This window comes from Pogoniulus pusillus, chromosome 4 (assembly GCF_015220805.1).
Source record: "Pogoniulus pusillus isolate bPogPus1 chromosome 4, bPogPus1.pri, whole genome shotgun sequence".
NCBI classification, from domain to species: Eukaryota; Metazoa; Chordata; class Aves; order Piciformes; family Lybiidae; genus Pogoniulus; species Pogoniulus pusillus.
This window is the reverse complement of record NC_087267.1, coordinates 40,435,110-40,452,245: the sequence shown is the minus strand read 5'-3', so window position 1 is coordinate 40,452,245 and position 17,136 is coordinate 40,435,110. Positions and strand designations below refer to the sequence as shown.

Here is a 17,136-nt window from a genome sequence, read left to right as displayed (position 1 = left end):
TAAATTTCCATGAAGACCTGACCTAAAGCTATAAGACGAATCTCATACTGCGTTGAGTAGGATTCATTTGTCTTGATTTCACTGCCATTGCACCTCAATTATATTAATTCTTAATTTAACTACTGAGTAATGCATCCTCATCCTGTTTTACACTCTCAGAGGAGGGAAAAAAAAACATCAGAGCTGTACCTTTCTCACTCTTCATAGTATAATGTCCCATCTCCTGCCTGCTTGTTGTCAGTATTAGGAATTACTTTTGTCAAACTCATAGCTTTTATAAAAAAAAATAGTCAAAATGTACCCTTAATACCAGTATCTATTTGAAAAGAGGAAAAGCATTAATTACATTTTGATGTGGCAAATTGTAGTAATTTTCACTGTATGACTTTTTAAACGTTACGTATTTGTATTCAGGAGTCATGATAATGGGAGCATCACAGGCTTATTGTTTATGTTACTCTTTGTTATAGAGAAAAAAATAAACCAAAAGCAGCTAATAAAATAACAAATCAATTCTGTATTACTAAAACATAAGCCACATTCATGGGTTTCACTCGTGACTGTTGTTCATAGCTACTTTAATTTTCCCCCCTTAGCTAAGGCAGGGGTTTTTAGCCTTACCCTGCTGAAGACAAAACTTGTAATGCTGTTGAGTAATTGAAATAATAAACATTGCTGAGGCATAGATCAAATCATAACCAGTTCTTCAAATTAACTGTCATAGCAGTGCAAGTTAATCTGCTCACTTAATACAGATAAAAGTATTGATCTCATCTACCAGTTCAGCTGAAGGAAAGTCACTTCCTGGAAAGGCAGAACAGGTTTGTATGGCAACATCTTAGACTATCTGCATCTTGGCTTATTAGAGGCATATGTCAGTGAAGTCTGATGTAATGGGTCATGTCTAAGTAAGCAGAAGCTCCAGCCATACTTAGAGTCTTCTGAAGGAGTCTTTCAGGACAAAATAACTGCAATAAGAGAATGTTTACACTGAGGCTGCCTCCGTTGCTGATGACAGAGAAGGCATTAGGTCTTCCAAAGTGAATTCAGGTTTTATTCCAGACCCATAAACAATTTTAGTGGATGAAATCATTTTTGGAAAGATGGTAAATGTTTTCCCTGTCGGCTCTACCCTGTCAGCATCAAGGATAATGTGATATATACCTGCTCCAGTCTTCTCCAGTTCTGGCTCAATTTTCTGTGTAGATACCAAGTGATGGTTCTGTAAAGAAACAATAAAGTAAAATGTATAGAGAATGTTAAAAATATTTTAGAGTTTGTGTGCTTCATCTTGTTCTCTTTGGTTGGTGGGTTTTTAGTCCTTACTACAAACTCAGAACTTTTCTGGTTTTTTCTCTCCCTCTTCAGGTGTTTGGTTTTTTTGTTTTGTTTTGTTTTTTTGTTGTTGTGGTTTGGATTTTGTTGGTGTTTTTTTTTTTTAATGAATGCTGTGATTCTTAGGTAAGTACAAAAGTCAAGAAAGCTTTACCAAATAGCACATATCACACTTAAAGGACTGGTAGCACTGCTGTGAATACTGGAGTAGGGGAAAGCATCAGATTTTAATGGAAAACCTGTAAGAGGTAACAGATGAAACAAGCAGGCTAATGAGGGAATTTGGTTCTTGGAGAGAAAGTCCTGCAGAAGAAGTACTGAGACCCACAAAGAGAACTGGAAAATTGACCTACCCATTTTTGATTGTAACCAGTGAGAATATTCATGCAAGGACAATCAGGCCCTTATTCATTAGCCTGAGGTTATTAATTATCAATATTAGTACTTATTGTTGGTATTATTGTTGCTATAATCTGCTTTGTACAGTGACACCCCTACAGTTCAGTAATTTAAATTTTGGTGTCTCCTTCCCATAGCTGGGCTTGGAAACTGATCTTAATCACTAAAATCAGAAGCTTCTGCAGCCTGAGAGAACAGTATTTGTGTGACATCAAAACCAGACTTCTATCCTTTGGCATAGCCTGTAAAAGAATGCTTAGTCCTTACCATGCACTCAGCAGAGTAAAATGGAAGTGGTCAAATGAAACAGTTCTTTTTGTTTGCTATTTGTGGATATTCCTATCATAGAATTACAGAATCAACCAGGTTGGAAGAGACCTCCAAGATCATCCAGTCCAACCTAGCACCCAGCCCTAGCCAGTCAACTAGACCATGGCACTAAGTGCCTCATCCTGTAAGATTTTTCTCTTTTATTCCACATGAGCATTTATGTAGAGCAGACAAATCAGGAATATGTCCATAGGCAGCTTGAAATCTTTATGAGGCACTGGATGGTGCAGCACTCACAGCTACCAAACTAGCAAATTCCAACAGTAAATTTACTGCAGAAAAAGGCTTGGTCATATGCTAAACCCAAATTTTTCCTATGTCCCAGACATTTCTATCATATTCATCACTACAATATTGAAATAGACTTTTAAAGGCATTTGTTAGATAATTCTGAAATGTAAACAAGAGAGGGAAAAATTTTAAGCCCTGGACAAAATAAACCAAACCAAAGAAGAAAAAACAACCAAACATACAAAACAAACCCAAAAACTAATCCACAACAATGGGATTACTTTTCTGGCTTTTTCACAAAACTCTAGTGTGACCTTGGGCAAGCTGACAGAGGCAGAAAATAAATGTGGCTGTCTAACCTAGCCTTCTGTTTATCATGGCCTGATTACCCCCATACAATATTTGACAGAATTACAGCTTTGGTTGTGCCAATGAATTATCTAACCTTGGGAAGGAAGGAAGGAAGGAAGGAAGGAAGGAAGGAAGGAAGGAAGGAAGGAAGGAAGGAAGGAAGGAAGGAAGGAAGGAAGGAAGGAAGGAAGGAAGGAAGGAAGGAAGGAAGGAAGGAAGGAAGGAAGGAAGGAAGGAAGGAAGGAAGGAAGGAAGGAAGGAAGGAGGAAGGAAGGAGGGAAGGAGGGAGGGAAGGAGGGAGGGAAGGAGGGAGGGAAGGAGGGAAGGAAGGAGGGAAGGAAGGAGGGAAGGAAGGAAGGAAGGAAAGAAGGAAGGAAGGAAGGAAGGAAGGAAGGAAGGAAGGAAGGAAGGAAGGAAGGAAGGAAGGAAGGAAGGAAGGAAGGAAGGAAGGAAGGAAGGAAGGAAGGATTAAAAAAAATATCGACAGTGTGATCTATTCTTCTTGCAGACAGAACTTCTGACTCATTTTTGTTATGAATTACCTTACTACAGCTTCCATACAGGGTAATGGAGCTGCCTTTCTTGTGGGCTCTGCTAGATTACTGCAGTCTATACATAAAATAGGGCAGATCATTCTTTGCTTTTTCACTATCCTTTATCTGTCTTGTCTCTGTAGCATGCAGGCTCTCCAGGGGAAAATTTGCTTTCTTCATGTGTACATTGCACAACAGCTTAGACTGGACTCATCTTTGATGTGGGATGATTGTTATGTAGTATCTTCGTTACAACAGTGGGAAAGGACATAAAAACCTCAAGCAATAAACTCTCAAGATCTCTGTCTCAGAGGTACCTTCGGTTTATTTCAGATCCTCAGAAATCCTTGTTTGTGCTACAACAGAAGATACTTCATTTGCAAAGTGATGGCACTACACGGCAAAACTGTCGGCAGAGGGCAACAACAGCTCACACCTTGGAGCAATTCCTGGTGAATGCTTTAGGCCAGTTCTGTCAGTGTTGCTTTTCTACTTGACTGCTCACAGGGAACGAGCCTCTGGTTTATTCGGGCAGCTCTATGAAGAGCCTGTGTGAGAAAGTACTTCTGAAGTCATACAAATCATGCATCTAAACTCTCTTCTCTCACCTTCTCTGCAGCCCCTGTCTTTGCATCCTCACTGATTGTTGGAGGACCAGTTGCAATCTGAAAAGCAAGAATGGCAACTCGGTGCCAAATTCTAGGAAGACGTTTGGAAGCAAAAGGAGCCACTGTCCTGCTTTGAGAAATACAGCTGTGAGAAATACAGATGTGTCTGGGGACTTGGACCTTGCAGTAGAGCACATTTTAATAAAGTCTGGCTGTTCCAGCTTTCATAGGAAGTTTTAATTTAGGATCCACATGAGTATGTGTAGATTGGTAAGAGGTTCTGGTGGGAACAGTAATTCAGAAATACCTTCTAGGAGACTGGATCAGCAAGCCAGGCATAACTGGTAAGCATAGAGGGACAGACTTCATGCTTCAGATTTTGAGGAATAGCTGGCAATTCAGAGGATGTGTCTCCCAGACAGAGTTCAGCAAGCCAGGATCTCAGTGCTGCTCCTTCCACCTGCCTTAACAAGTGAACTGACACCATCTTTTCTCTCCATGATTCAGTTTCTCCACCTGTAAAGGAAGTTTAAAAGTTCTTTATGACACATTAAAAATAGTGAATTACAAAAATTAATCAGCTGTGCAACTCACATCTTGGTGATGAATTAACGTGCTTGTCACACAGCTGGGCCAGAGTCTGATGAGCAGAGAAGGAAACTGCTGAAGGTGTTAGCCCAGATGGACTGTAAATGCCACAGCACAGCAGGAACTGTTGAAAAATAAAAATATTCAAGTCTTCTCCCAGCAGGAACAATATTTCAATTGTAATGCAGATATCCTGTCAAGTCATTCCATCCCCCAGGGCAGGTGAACACTGCAAGAATCTGCAAAGGTAATCATTAGACGATTGCAAATATTACAGAACACAAATGCCAGGTGTTTCTTTATCTGAGCTTCAGCTCTACTCGGGGTTTCATAAAAAGTAAGAAAGTGTAACCATCCATAATGATACCATTCATAATAGTTGGAATTTCAGGGAATCCTGGTTATCAGCTTGAAATAACTGATTCTCCCCCAAATTCCTATACTGTAGAAGAAGGATGGGGAGCAATTAGACTGTTCAAAGCCAGGCAGTGAGGGAAGCCTCTTAACTTCAGACACCAAAAGAGACAGTATATGAGGCTGCGCTGAAGCTGCAGAGGAATTCAAATAAACAACATTCGGCGACCAGCTCTGGAATGCAGCAAACCCAGCTAGGTCAACAAGCACACCGATAAGCATGCAAGGTGACAAGCAGGGTCCAGCCCTGGCTAAACCTCTGGTAATGGTAATGGGGTAGGGGTTATGTCAGTTTTGTGCCAGGCAGCCTCTGGACAACTCTCACCAGTAGACTGAGTGATAGATGTAATTTAACTGCTTCATCAGTTTTTACTACAAAGGCTCCATTCACACCAGAGTCATCCCTATCAGTCATGATTCAATGTCTTTTCCACCAGACAACCTTCAGTCTTGCAGTACCATTGTGCTCCCACACTGCTGAGACATTTTCCTCTCTGATACTTTTAATCCTTCTCTGACTCAGTGCGGAGGCTTAATCTGTTTCACCCAGAAGACATTTCAGACTATGGCCATCGGTAACCACAGTATTGAGCCACTGACAGTAATAACACTAAAAGCAAGCAAGTGAAACTTCGAAATCAAAAGCAAATGTTATCTCAGAGTGATAAACAGCTGTAATAACAGTCCTGGCAAGGCAATATTTTAAGCTGAAATTGTGCTAGAGAAATATTTTTGCAACCTGTTTTTGAAATCTTTTCTTCAAAGAAGCTAAATTGTTGGTTCTTGGGGAAAGGGAAAATGCCTCAGTTTTAAGCAAAGTTGGTTTTCTCTTCTTAATTAAAAGCTTGCATCTTAGAGGTTTTAACCAAAACGTTATTCAAGCATTTCCATATAGATGGACAGAGAGTTCCTGTTCAGGCGGTGGTTGCATAGAGGATACAAAAATAGCTGGTAACATAAGAATATACAGGATGCCATTATGAAATCAGATGCTGATGAGACTGATTGGGACTGAATCATGACTGCCCTGTGGCTATTCTATTACAGGTCTTCCAGGAGGTGTCTCTAGCCGTTATGAGTCAGATCTCTGTCTCTGTGTCAGTGCTTCTGCAGGAAACTCCCTATAGACAAGCTGACAGGTATGTCCTTAAAGGAAAATGAAACACAGTCTTCCTATGCTTTAGTTCTTCCAACTTCAGGAACAGATCACAGAGGCCGCTTGAAGTAAGCACAGAAAAAAGGAGCCTGAGATGTCTCTGTACACTGGCACCCACAGGAACCCAACAGCACTGTTAAAGTACAAAAGATGGCTATGAGCCATTTTCATTCCTGTTGGTCATTGAATTGATGTTTGCTCTGATACTCTTGTGATCTTGAACATTCAGGCCTAGAGGACAGACTCTTTACTGCCCTCAGTTACCCTGGGCAAGGTTAATGACTATAATTTATTTAAGGGCCTATAATGATTTGCTAAATGATCTTGAAAATGTTAGTTTCTTGGAAACCAGTTATAAAGAGATAAACAAGAGGTTTGCACTGTACTTCCTTTTAAATGCAACAGTCACAAACCACACAAGGGTGGAAGCTGAGGCACAGGAAGTTCCATAGAATCATAGAATCAACCAGGTTGGAAGAGACCTCCAAGATCATCCAGTCTAACCTAGCACTCAGCCCTATTCAGTCATCTAGACCATGGCACTAAATGCCTCATCCAGTCTTGAACACCTCCAGGGACAGTGACTCCACCACCTCCCTGGGCAGCCCATTCCAATGCCAGTCACTCTCTCTGGGAAGAACTTCCTCCTAACATCCAGCCTATACTTCCCCTGACACAACTTGAGACTGTGTCCCCTTGTTCTGTTGCTGGTTGCCTGGGAGAAGAGACCAACCCCCACCTGGCTACAACCTCCCTTCAGGTAGTTGTAAACATGAGGAGGAAATTTTTTGCTGTGAGGGTGACAGAACACTGGAACAGGCTGCCCAGGGGAGTTGTGGAGCCTCTATGGAGATATTCAAAATCTGCCTAGATGTGTTCCTGTGTGATCTGGTATAGGAGATCCTGCTCTGGCATGGGGGGTTGGACTAGATGATCTTTTGAAGTCCCTTCCAGCCCCTGACATTCTGTGATTCTGTGATTTGTCACCTGTTCTGGGGCAAGAACAATGCATTAGCATGCACATACAGCTAGCCTACATCATACTATTTTTTGCTGTCACAAATGCCACTGTGTGATGGTTTCCTTCCCATCATGGATGCCACAAGAATAGCACCTGTAGCAGAGTGTCCCGGGTTTGGGCTGATCCCTCCCCCGGGAAGAAATTCACAACACAGACACCCCCCCTTTTTTGAAAGTCAGGGAAAGATGAAATTGTATTTTCTTATAGTATAACAATGTAAAGAGAGATAATAACTAGAGAAGGAAGGAAGAAAAAAAAAAGCAATACAATAACCTTACGGGAGATGGGGGAGGGGTCAAGCAGCGGCGAAGCAGCAGAAGCAGCAGTAGCCAAAACAGCAGCCGGGATGATAGGCGAAGCTGCAGCAGCAGAAGCTAGCAGGAGAAAGGGGGAGAACAAACTGTGCTTCTAGACACTGAGCTCTTGATGCTCCAATGAAATTATATTAATTTATCTATTGTTGCTATTATTTGGCCTATCCCTGGAATGTTCATCTTTCCCCTATGTCTGAGCTAGAGGATCAGCTCAAACGGCCACACAGAGCCTGCATGGAAAGCAACAAGTAAACTACCTGTAACTCCCCTCACTCGATGCTGTCTTCTTCTAGCAATATGGCTTCAGTGAAGCAGCACTTTCTCTGATGAGAACCAGCAAAGTAACCATAGGCATTACCTCCAAGAGGCAGGGATGGCCAGAGAGGAAGGGACTAGAGCACAGGTGACCTCACCTGTTCTGTTCTGACTTCAGCAAGGCCTTTGACACTGTCTGCCTGTCCTGGAAGGTTAATAGGCCTATTAGATGTCCTGGCTTGCCCCACCCTTCTGCTGATGGGGGGAAGCAGGGGTGGGAGGAAAACAAAGGCTTGGGCCATTATGTCTCCTCCCAAAGTGCACCCACAGGTACCCACAGGTGTTTAGGTACTTGTTAGTGTCTTGCCCAAATAAGGGTAAGCAAGCCCTGGTTTCACCTGATATGGTCAGTTTTGCAAATGCCATTTTGATTGGAGAATCTCTGTGGCCAAAAGACCCATTACACTCGGGCAAATAATATAAATTGAGCTAAGTTGCAAGCACTTGTGCTGCTTCTGCCTCGCTGCCTCTGCCTCATGGAGCTGCCTCAGTGTGTGCTGCTCTGCCCAGACAACATGCTCTCACCTCACTGCTCTCAGCTTGGACAACATGTTCTGCTCTACCTTGTGTAGACAGGCACTTTCCTGCTTCTGGGTCTTTTTTCTCTCTTTTTATACCGCAGGAAATCGGGGGAGTGGGCTAACCATCACCTGGAGTGTGGCCCACCCCTGAGGAGGGGCCAAGACCCCTAGGGTCAGGTTCAGGGTTACTCCCCCAGGAGTGTTAACCCTATACAATTCTATAGTTATAAATGCTTCAAAAGATAAAAACACCTGAAATGCAGGGAGATACAGGAGCTGTCTAGCAATACCTGGTAGGGAACTGTCTCTGAGCACTTAGCATTCACCAGGGAGCTCCTTGGGAGGTGGTCTTTGTCATTGTCCTGAGCACAGAAATATCTTCAAGAGTAGAACACAGCCACTGCTTTTGTCTTATAGCCCATAGACTTTAAAATAAACTTTTAAAATATTCTTTTGCTCCTATATATAGTGACTCTGCACTTAGTTAAAGGCTTGAGTCATTGATAGAAACTTTTTCAATAGGCTTTTTTTTTTCAGTTGGGAATGCCTCTCCTATTTCAGTTGTAAAGGTGAATGTGATAGCAGAGTCCTAACCTCAGAAACTGAGCTATTAGTGCAAGATCTGGTCCTAAATGTCACACTGCCTCTTCAGTCTGCCTTTGCATGGCATCAAGAGGAAAATCAGGGGGCAAGCAGTAACAAGTATGCTTTCATTCCTCACTTTTAAGGGTGAGTTTTCCTTTTTATGGGGACATGTCTCAGAGTATTTACTATTGGAGCCTGATATCCTTAATGGTATCTTCTACCAAGAGAACAAATTATGCTGAAAAAAAGCCAGTTCTTTGCCTGTTGCCACTGCCATCTGCACACAAGTACAAAATTACAAAGCACTCACTTAGATGAAGTGAATACTTCATTAAACAATTAAGCAATAAGCCAGAACAAAGGCTGTGGTTTCCAGGCCTTGTTCTGTAATTGTATCCTACAGCATTAACAGAACCAATGCTCAAGCATAGGGTTGCAATTTGGGCTAGGATTATCCTCTAATAGCCTTGTCCTGTGGGATTAGAGGATTGCCATGATGGAGAATTTTTTTAATCCATTGATGGCAACATAAAATACATGATTTGTGCTTAAAGGTCTGGAGGTGAGGATTTCCATCCCTTCCTCCTTTCATTTCCTTGATCTAACTCCTTGATTAGAAGCTTTTATCTCTGCTTTCACTTTCCAAACTGTGAAGGTTATCCACTAGCCCAATTTCTGTAAGGGTATAATACATAGAAATCCAGTTCATAAATAAATATTACTGAGTGTCCCCAGATATGCTGTGCACGCTTTAAGCCTGAGTGACACTCAGGATGGAAAAGGTGCAAGGCACAGTGTTGAAAAAGGATTAGTGCTGAATGTTTCTGTTCACCTCAAACAGCACGTGCTGTATGTGCAGGTTAAACTGAGAGGCACCTACCAAGATAAGGCAGATGCAGGTTTAGATGGCTGATAAGCAAAGATTGCTTGGATTGCAGATGAAATTTAAATGTCCAAAGTCCACCTACATTCTGCTACAAAGGTCTAAACTCCTTTCTTCATTTAGTAAAGGCCTGATTCAGCTCATAATGAAATTACCAGGGTTTGTTCCACTGACTTGAAGCTGACCCTGACAGAGCCCACAGCCATATCGGAATTCCTTGCCAGAACAGTTAGAGAACATTCTGGATGACAGTGGCAAGTCTTTCCCTCAAACATCACACATAAGGAGTCCATCCATACTGCTCTGCTTCTTCATAAATCATTCAGTTCCAGGGAAACTGAAAATACAGCTCATCAAATGCAAACCACAGCTTAGTGTATGACAGGACACCCTGTCCTTGGGAACTGGAATTAAGATCATCCAGACTCGTATCATGGGCCAATGGAAGACCATTAGATGAATTAACTTTCATTTCTACTAGGAATCAAACCAGAAATGTGAAAAAAAAAAAAACAAAAACCAAACCACCCAACAAACCAAATCAGAAGAGTCCACATTTTAAAAAGACAAATTTATTTCCAAGTATATGTAATTTATGCTCTTTTAGAATAAATATTTTTTAATTTATTCTACTTGTACTCCTCTCCTTTGGAAATAATATGATTAATATTTAATTCAATTTAGTGACATATGTCTTCATTTCCCACAGGAAAATAAGTTGCCTCTGTTTCGGACTAGCTGTCTATAGTCATTGGGACGAATGGGAGAACAAACTAGGACTAAATGTCAGAAAACATATGTTTCCAACCACAGAAGCCAAGGAACAGCTATTAGGGATGGTTTTGTACTGCATTAAAGCTACTGGAGCCTGCTAAATCTGGGGCACTTGCAGCCAGGTACTGCAGAACCAGCAGAAGGCTGTCCCATGCCTCTCTGAACTGACAAAATATAAAGGGGGGTATTTGCTCTAAGATCAGAATCTGCTGAAGGAAAAGGTGAAGGACTACATCCAGTGAATGATTTAGGAGGTGATACTCTAATGCCTTACCACACTCACAGTAAATAATTTTATGCTGGTTATCTAGTTTGAAGCTGCACTCTTTCACTTTGAGCCCATTGCCCCTCATTCTGCCACTGCACTCCCTGATAGGGAGTTCTACCCAGCCCTTCCTGTGAGCCCCCTTTAAGTACTCACAGGCTGCTACAGGGACTCCATAGAGCCCTTTCTTCTCCAGGTGAATTTGCCCAATTCTCTCAGCCTTGTCCTCATGGGGTAAGTGCTCCATGGCCCCTTACCTTCATGGCCCTCCTCTGGACCCAGGCCCATATCCTTCTTAAGCTAGGGGTTTTCTTATTTCAAAGGCCAAGGGAGGCTTTTCCTCCCTCAGGCTGTTCTGGTGTGGACCGCAACGAGTACTGTCCTGCAAGACCAGGAGAGGCAAGCATCTTTTAACCTCATTAATGTTTATAAATATGTAAGGGGTGAGTGCCAGGAGGATGGAGCCAGCCTCTTCTCAGAGAAACCCAGTGACAGGACAAGGGGCAATGGGTGGAAGTTGAAGCATAGGAGGTTCCATTCCCCTGTGAGGGACTGGAACAGGTTGCCCAGGAAGGTTGTGGAGTCTCTCTCTCTGGAGATGAAATTCAGGAACTGTCTGGTTGCATTCCAGTGTGATCTGCTCTGGCAGGGAGGCTGGACCAGATGATCTTTCGAGGTCCCTTCCAGCCCCTGATGTTTTATAATTCCATGATTCTATACTAGAACTAAAGTAAAACAGATGTACTGAATGCCAAAAATACAAGCCAGTTCTCCTTTCTCTCCCCAGCTGAACTGCAGACAAACCCTGAAGACAGAACAACTCCATAAGGTAACTTCTTCCTTGTCTTAATTTAGAGTGAGACAGATGTTCTTTTACCTCTTCCAAAAGGGATAACAGAAAAATGCACCTAGCCTCAAACTTTAACATTCCTCTGTAGAGTTCTCCTTATACCTGCAGATCTTGTCTCAGCTGTGAGATGCAATAACACCTTGAAAGAAATAAAGTCAAACTTACTAAACAAGTCACTGGTACGCCTATTGGATTAGGCTGTGAAGCTACCAACAAGGAAAAGGGACGTGGCTTGATAGAGAGAGAAGGCAACAGAAAGCCCTAAAGACAATGTGAACAGTTCTGGGGAAAGGGTGGGTCAAGAAGCCCTGGTGGGGTGGGGGTAATGGTGGAGCCTGCGAAAATCACAGAATCACAGAATGTTGGGGTTGGAGAGGACCTTGAAAGATCATCTCATCCAACCGCCCTGCCAGAGCAGGATCACCTAGAGTAGGTCACACAGGAATGCATCCACGTGAGCCTTGAATATCCCCAGAGGACTCTCTACAAACCTCTGGGCAGCCTGTTCCAGTGTTCCGTCACCCTCACAGTGAAAAAGCTTTTCCTCATGTTTACATGGATAGCGAGATGGACTCAGGAAGCAGGTAAGGTACTGAAGATAGAAGAGGACAGAGGTAAATCTGAATATCCAGAAGACAAAAGGAAGGCTGTGAAGACCAGCTGGAGAAAAGTTAACAACCAACAGCTCTAATGCCTCCAGCTCAGGTACAGAATGGCCACTGGCCACAGCAGCTTCAGGACTATTTCTCAACTAATTTAGAACATAACCTGGAAATTAGTTATTTTTCTGGCTTAATTGCAAATAGGACTAAATGCTAAAGCTGTTCCTAGAGCGTGTCCAACAAATGCTGACTGTCTCTGCTCACCACAGATCCTGTCTGGGCCATTTTTTTACAGCAAGTTGGTGTTATCTAAAGTGCTTATCTACAAAGTTTCAGTCTGGGAGAGTCCGTTGTCTCTGAAGCATCAGACTTCAAATTCATCTCTCACTTTGCACACCCTAATCACACAGGAGAGGAATGGAATGGAAGTTGATCTTTGCAGCTCAGAGATATCCCTGTCCCTACAGCAGTGTACTGGAACCAGTGCTGTTCAATATCTTCATCTATTGACAGCAAGATTAAGGGCACACTCAGTGAGTTTGCAGTTGATACCAAGATGAGTGGTGTAGTTGATAAGACTGAAGGATAAGATGGCATCCAGTGGGATCTGGATGGACTGGACTCGTGGGCTGAGTAGAATCTCATGAGGTTCAATAAGGTCCTGCACCTAGGTTAGGGCAATCCTCGGTATCAATATAGGCTAGTGAATGATGAAATTGAGAGCAGCCCTGCAGAAAAGGTCTTGGGGGTACTGGTGGATAAGAGGCTGGACATGAGCCAACAATGTGTATTTGCATTTCACAAGGTCAATCACATCCTGGGATGCATGAAAAGAAGTATGGCCAGCAGACTGAGAGAGGTGATTTTGCTATTCTGCTCTGGTGAGACTTCAGTTGGAGTGCTATGTCCAGCTCTGGGGCCACTGCATGAGAGACATGGACCTGCTGGAGCAGGTTTGGAGGAGGGCTACAAAGACGGTCAGAATGCTCAAGCACCTCTTCTATGAAAAGTGGATGAAAGAATTGAGGCTGTTCAGCTGGGGAAGGACTGCTTAGAAAGCCTTGTAGGACAAGGGCAACGGTTTTAAATAGGAGCAGGGTAGATTTAGCGTGGACATATGGAAGAAGTTCATTATAATGAGAATTGTAAAATGCTGGAACAGGTTGCCCAGGGATGTGGCTGAGGCCCTGTCCCTGGAGCCATTCAAGGTCAGATGTGTGGCTTTGGGCAGTCTGATCTAGTTGGAGGTATCCCTGCTCACTGCAGGAGTTTGAACAAGATGACCTTTGAGGGTCTCCTCCAAGCCAGTGCAACCTGCGAATCTGGTTACAAGGTTGATACTGTTTCTGTAAACCTAGAGTTTGGGGAATGATCATATCTCTATTTCTGCTAGCAATGCTGCTGTGGATGCAACCCAGGACCCCATTTGCCTTCACTGTTGTAGCAGTGCACTGATGACTTGCATTCAGCTTGTTGTCCACCAGGACCCCCAACTTTGTCTCAGCAGGGCTGCTCCCCAACCACACAGATCCTAGCCTGTACTGGGCTCCTGTTTTGGGGTTATGTTGTCCCTTGCACCTGTTAAACTTCACACAGTTCTTGCTAGCCTGCTCATCCAGCCTGTCCAGGTGTCTCTGTAACATGTTTTTTCCTTTTGACATATCCATCTCAGCACTCAAATTAGTGTCATAAGCAACTTGGTATTTCAAATCCCATAGGATCAGAATGTTTTCAGTTGGAAGAGACCTTTTAAAGTCATCTAGTTCAACCCTCACTGTAGTGAGCCAGGGCATCTTTAGATCAGGTTGCTTAGAGCCCCATCCAGCTCAGTATCCATCCTTGGGACACTCCACTTGTAACAACTGCCAGCCTAAGTAAAGACTACGGATCACCACCATCTGAGTGCAGCCTGCAAGCCAATTTCTTACGCATCTTGCAGACCACCCGTCTAATCTGAGTCCTGCTGGTTTGTCTCATCTAGACCACTACATTGGTATGACTGGACAGCACCACAAAAAACACTGAATTGGCACGAGAAGGGCAGCGGTGACATCTGGGCTGGGATGTCAGCCTGCTGCTGAGTCACAGATAAATCCCAAAATTTTGATTACTGTAACTTTATCTCACTGCTTGGAAATTCTGTCTGCCAGCTAGGCACTGAAAAGTAAGGTGTGCTGTGACACCAAAGCCTTTCATTTGCTCTAACTGTAAGTGCCCTGCCAAAAAAAGGACATGGTCAATCATGAGGAAAAGTTGCATAAATGAGTCATGAAGGATATTTTCTGGAGGATTACTTATTGTAAACAAGAATAACAGTGACTCTTTGCTGCCTGGCATTTATACAATACGTTGTACAACAAGCCACCATCCTGTCTTGAGGTTTCCAGGGGCCACCCTTACACAAATAGCAAATCATAATACCACGTTTATCACAACAGTTAAGCCAACTATAATGACCATAAATGTAACTCGATCTTCCCTTCGATTAAACCCTGTTTCTTTCATGGTTATCTCATATCTCAGTGCATATTTATTCCCTGCTTTGTTTGTCTGCTGCCTTATGATCAAAATGTAAATTACCAGCTTTCTAAAATAGATTTTTTTTTCTTTATATATACTGTCTCACACAAGAGGGCTCTGAATTTCAACTCTAGAGCTTTCTAAACCTACTGAAATTTAAACATGTAACAGAGAGCTTGCTGTCATTCTACAGGTTCTTTCTGACTGCTCAGTTCTACCCATTGCTTATCAAGCCCAGGCCACATGGAGAGGAAAAAAAAAAGAAAAAAAAGACCAAAAAAAAAAAAGCAAAACAACAACAACAAAATACCCAAAGCAAAACCAATTTGTGAATAAAGTCCAAAATACTTGGATGAGACCCTCTGACCACAGTTGCTTAGTTCAACGTGTCTAGTCTCAGCTGTTTGAAGTAATAAACATAACAAGCACATTATCTGAGAAGAAACTTGGAATTTTGGCCTGTAACACAAGGAAAAGGAGACAGATTGCCAAGGAGTTTTGCAAACATGAGCTTGTAGTGACTCTGGTGCGGGCAGCATTTTCAGAGGGTCTGTAGAGTGGCACAGGCCTGTACTGATGTTGGAGGTGTTATGACGTCGGTGTTGGAGTATGATAGAAGTTAGAAACACACATAAAATACTGTTTTGTTTTATTAAGTAGCTACCAGAAATGTCAGTATCACATGTTAATTAATGATTAATGTTAAAGGAAGGAGATGCATGCCTGACATATTTTTGAACTGGTACAACAAGTTTTCACAGTTCAGAGGAGGGAAGTTCTCTGTAATACATACTAATGGGCTGTGTACTTGGAACTGTGCACCATAAATTTCCCCACCTTCAGGACAGAATGTGTCAACACAGTTGCTCTCCTGGAGCAACTAAAGTCAGTGCTGGTATTAGCAGTTGGTACTGCTGAAGAATGAGGAAAGAGGAAAAAACATACAAATGATGATGAAAATGACAAAAAATTCTTTTAGACACACCTGGGGGAGAAAAATGTCGACGGTGCACATTTTTAATGTAAAACTAAACCTAGTATTAAGGTGCTGAGAATAAATGAAGAAATAAAGAAAATAACACTGTGGAGCTAGCAAAGCCCTGGAACTGTAAGATCTTCCTCAAGGTGATGTCCTACTTAACAAGGAGAGCTTTACCTCAGGCAGGGTGAGTTAGCATATACTTACACATACTGCTGTTAGAATAATACATTGAAGTTATCTAACGTCCTGCATTGATGAATCTGAAAGTGCTCTGTATCTGTGTATTGAAGTTCCCACACTGGAAATCAGTAAAGTACATGCTTGCCTTTAAATATATTTTTGAAGATGTTTACAAACAAAGATGTACTCCTTAACTAAAATCTGCATGCTACATGTAGCAGGCACCACTCCCACTTTACTCCTTGATGAAGTAAGGCGCTTTCCTCTTCTGTACTCTTGTGTAACAGATGCTACATGCGACATTCAACTGATCCTGTACCAAGGTGCTGGCACAGACAAGAATAAAAAAGTAGAGCTGGAATTCATCTAACATTAGCAAACCATAAACTAGGCCTCCAGTCAAGATACACACTGGTAAGGCTTCACCACTGTATGACTACTGGAGGCACATTTCCTCACAGTGTGATTTGTCCAACTGTCTCAAGCCAGTGGAGACATCCTATCTCTCTAGACTGCAGAATAGCCAAACAGCTTAGATTCCATCTTTAAAATAACCCCAAATTATTTGAGGTAAATATATTTTTGAGATTTCAACCATTTGTTCTCCTCCTGAACAACATTCCTGCAGCCCTGGAAGATGCTCAAGTGAAATCTGCAGACTGGGGCTGATCTTACCATTTCCTACAGCATAGGTGAGAAAAAAATTACTTCTGAGAGTGGCTTGAATTTTTACAGTGTAAATTAGGTCAAATTGTTAATGGCTTCTGTGACCTTGTGCAATGAAGGAGGGAGGGACTATCACTTGATAAATAGCAATGAGTATGATGTTATACTAGCAATAAATAAGAGCACAAATGGGCAATATTTGTTACTGAGCTGTAAAACATGCGAGTGGCACAGGTTTACCAGGCACACACACTCCGACAGGGACCATACAGCCTGAAGCGGAGACAAAGGGTTGAGCCAGTCTTTTTTTACCTTCTCTTTTCACCTTTTACACTCAACATATAATCACAGAATCATCAAGGTTGAAAAAAACCTCTAAGATTATCACATCTGAGCATCAATCCAAAGCCACCAGGCCCACTCAGCTATGTCCCAAAGTGCCACGTCTACACATCTTTTCAACATCTCCAGGAATGGTGAGTCTACCACCTCCCTGGGTATCCTGACCACTCTTTCAGGGACAGTACTGCTCAGGCCACACCTTGAGTGCTGTGTCCAGTTCTGGGCCCCTCAATTCAAGAGAGATGTTGAGGTGCTGGAACGTGTCCAGAGAAGGGCGACAAAGCTGGTGAAAGGCCTGGAACACAAACCGTATGAGGAGAGGCTGAGGGAGCTGGGGTTGTTTAGCCTGGAGAAGAGGAGGCTCAGGGGTG

At 42.6% G+C, this 17,136-nt stretch overlaps 1 long non-coding RNA gene across 2 annotated transcripts; it reads right to left on the bottom strand.

Moving 5' to 3' along the window:
- Nucleotides 1-581: 581 nt before the first annotated feature.
- LOC135174952 (uncharacterized) lies at nucleotides 582-7,780 on the bottom strand. 2 transcript variants are annotated; one of them, XR_010302154.1, is made up of 4 exons: nucleotides 7,694-7,780; nucleotides 4,382-4,499; nucleotides 4,095-4,303; nucleotides 582-1,222 (listed from the first exon to the last, which is right to left on the bottom strand). It is a non-coding gene; the product is annotated as an uncharacterized LOC135174952 (long non-coding RNA). The 2 variants fall into 2 exon arrangements; XR_010302153.1 differs by lacking the exon at nucleotides 7,694-7,780 and having other exon boundaries at nucleotides 4,382-4,618.
- Between the last annotated feature and the right edge of the window lie 9,356 nt (nucleotides 7,781-17,136).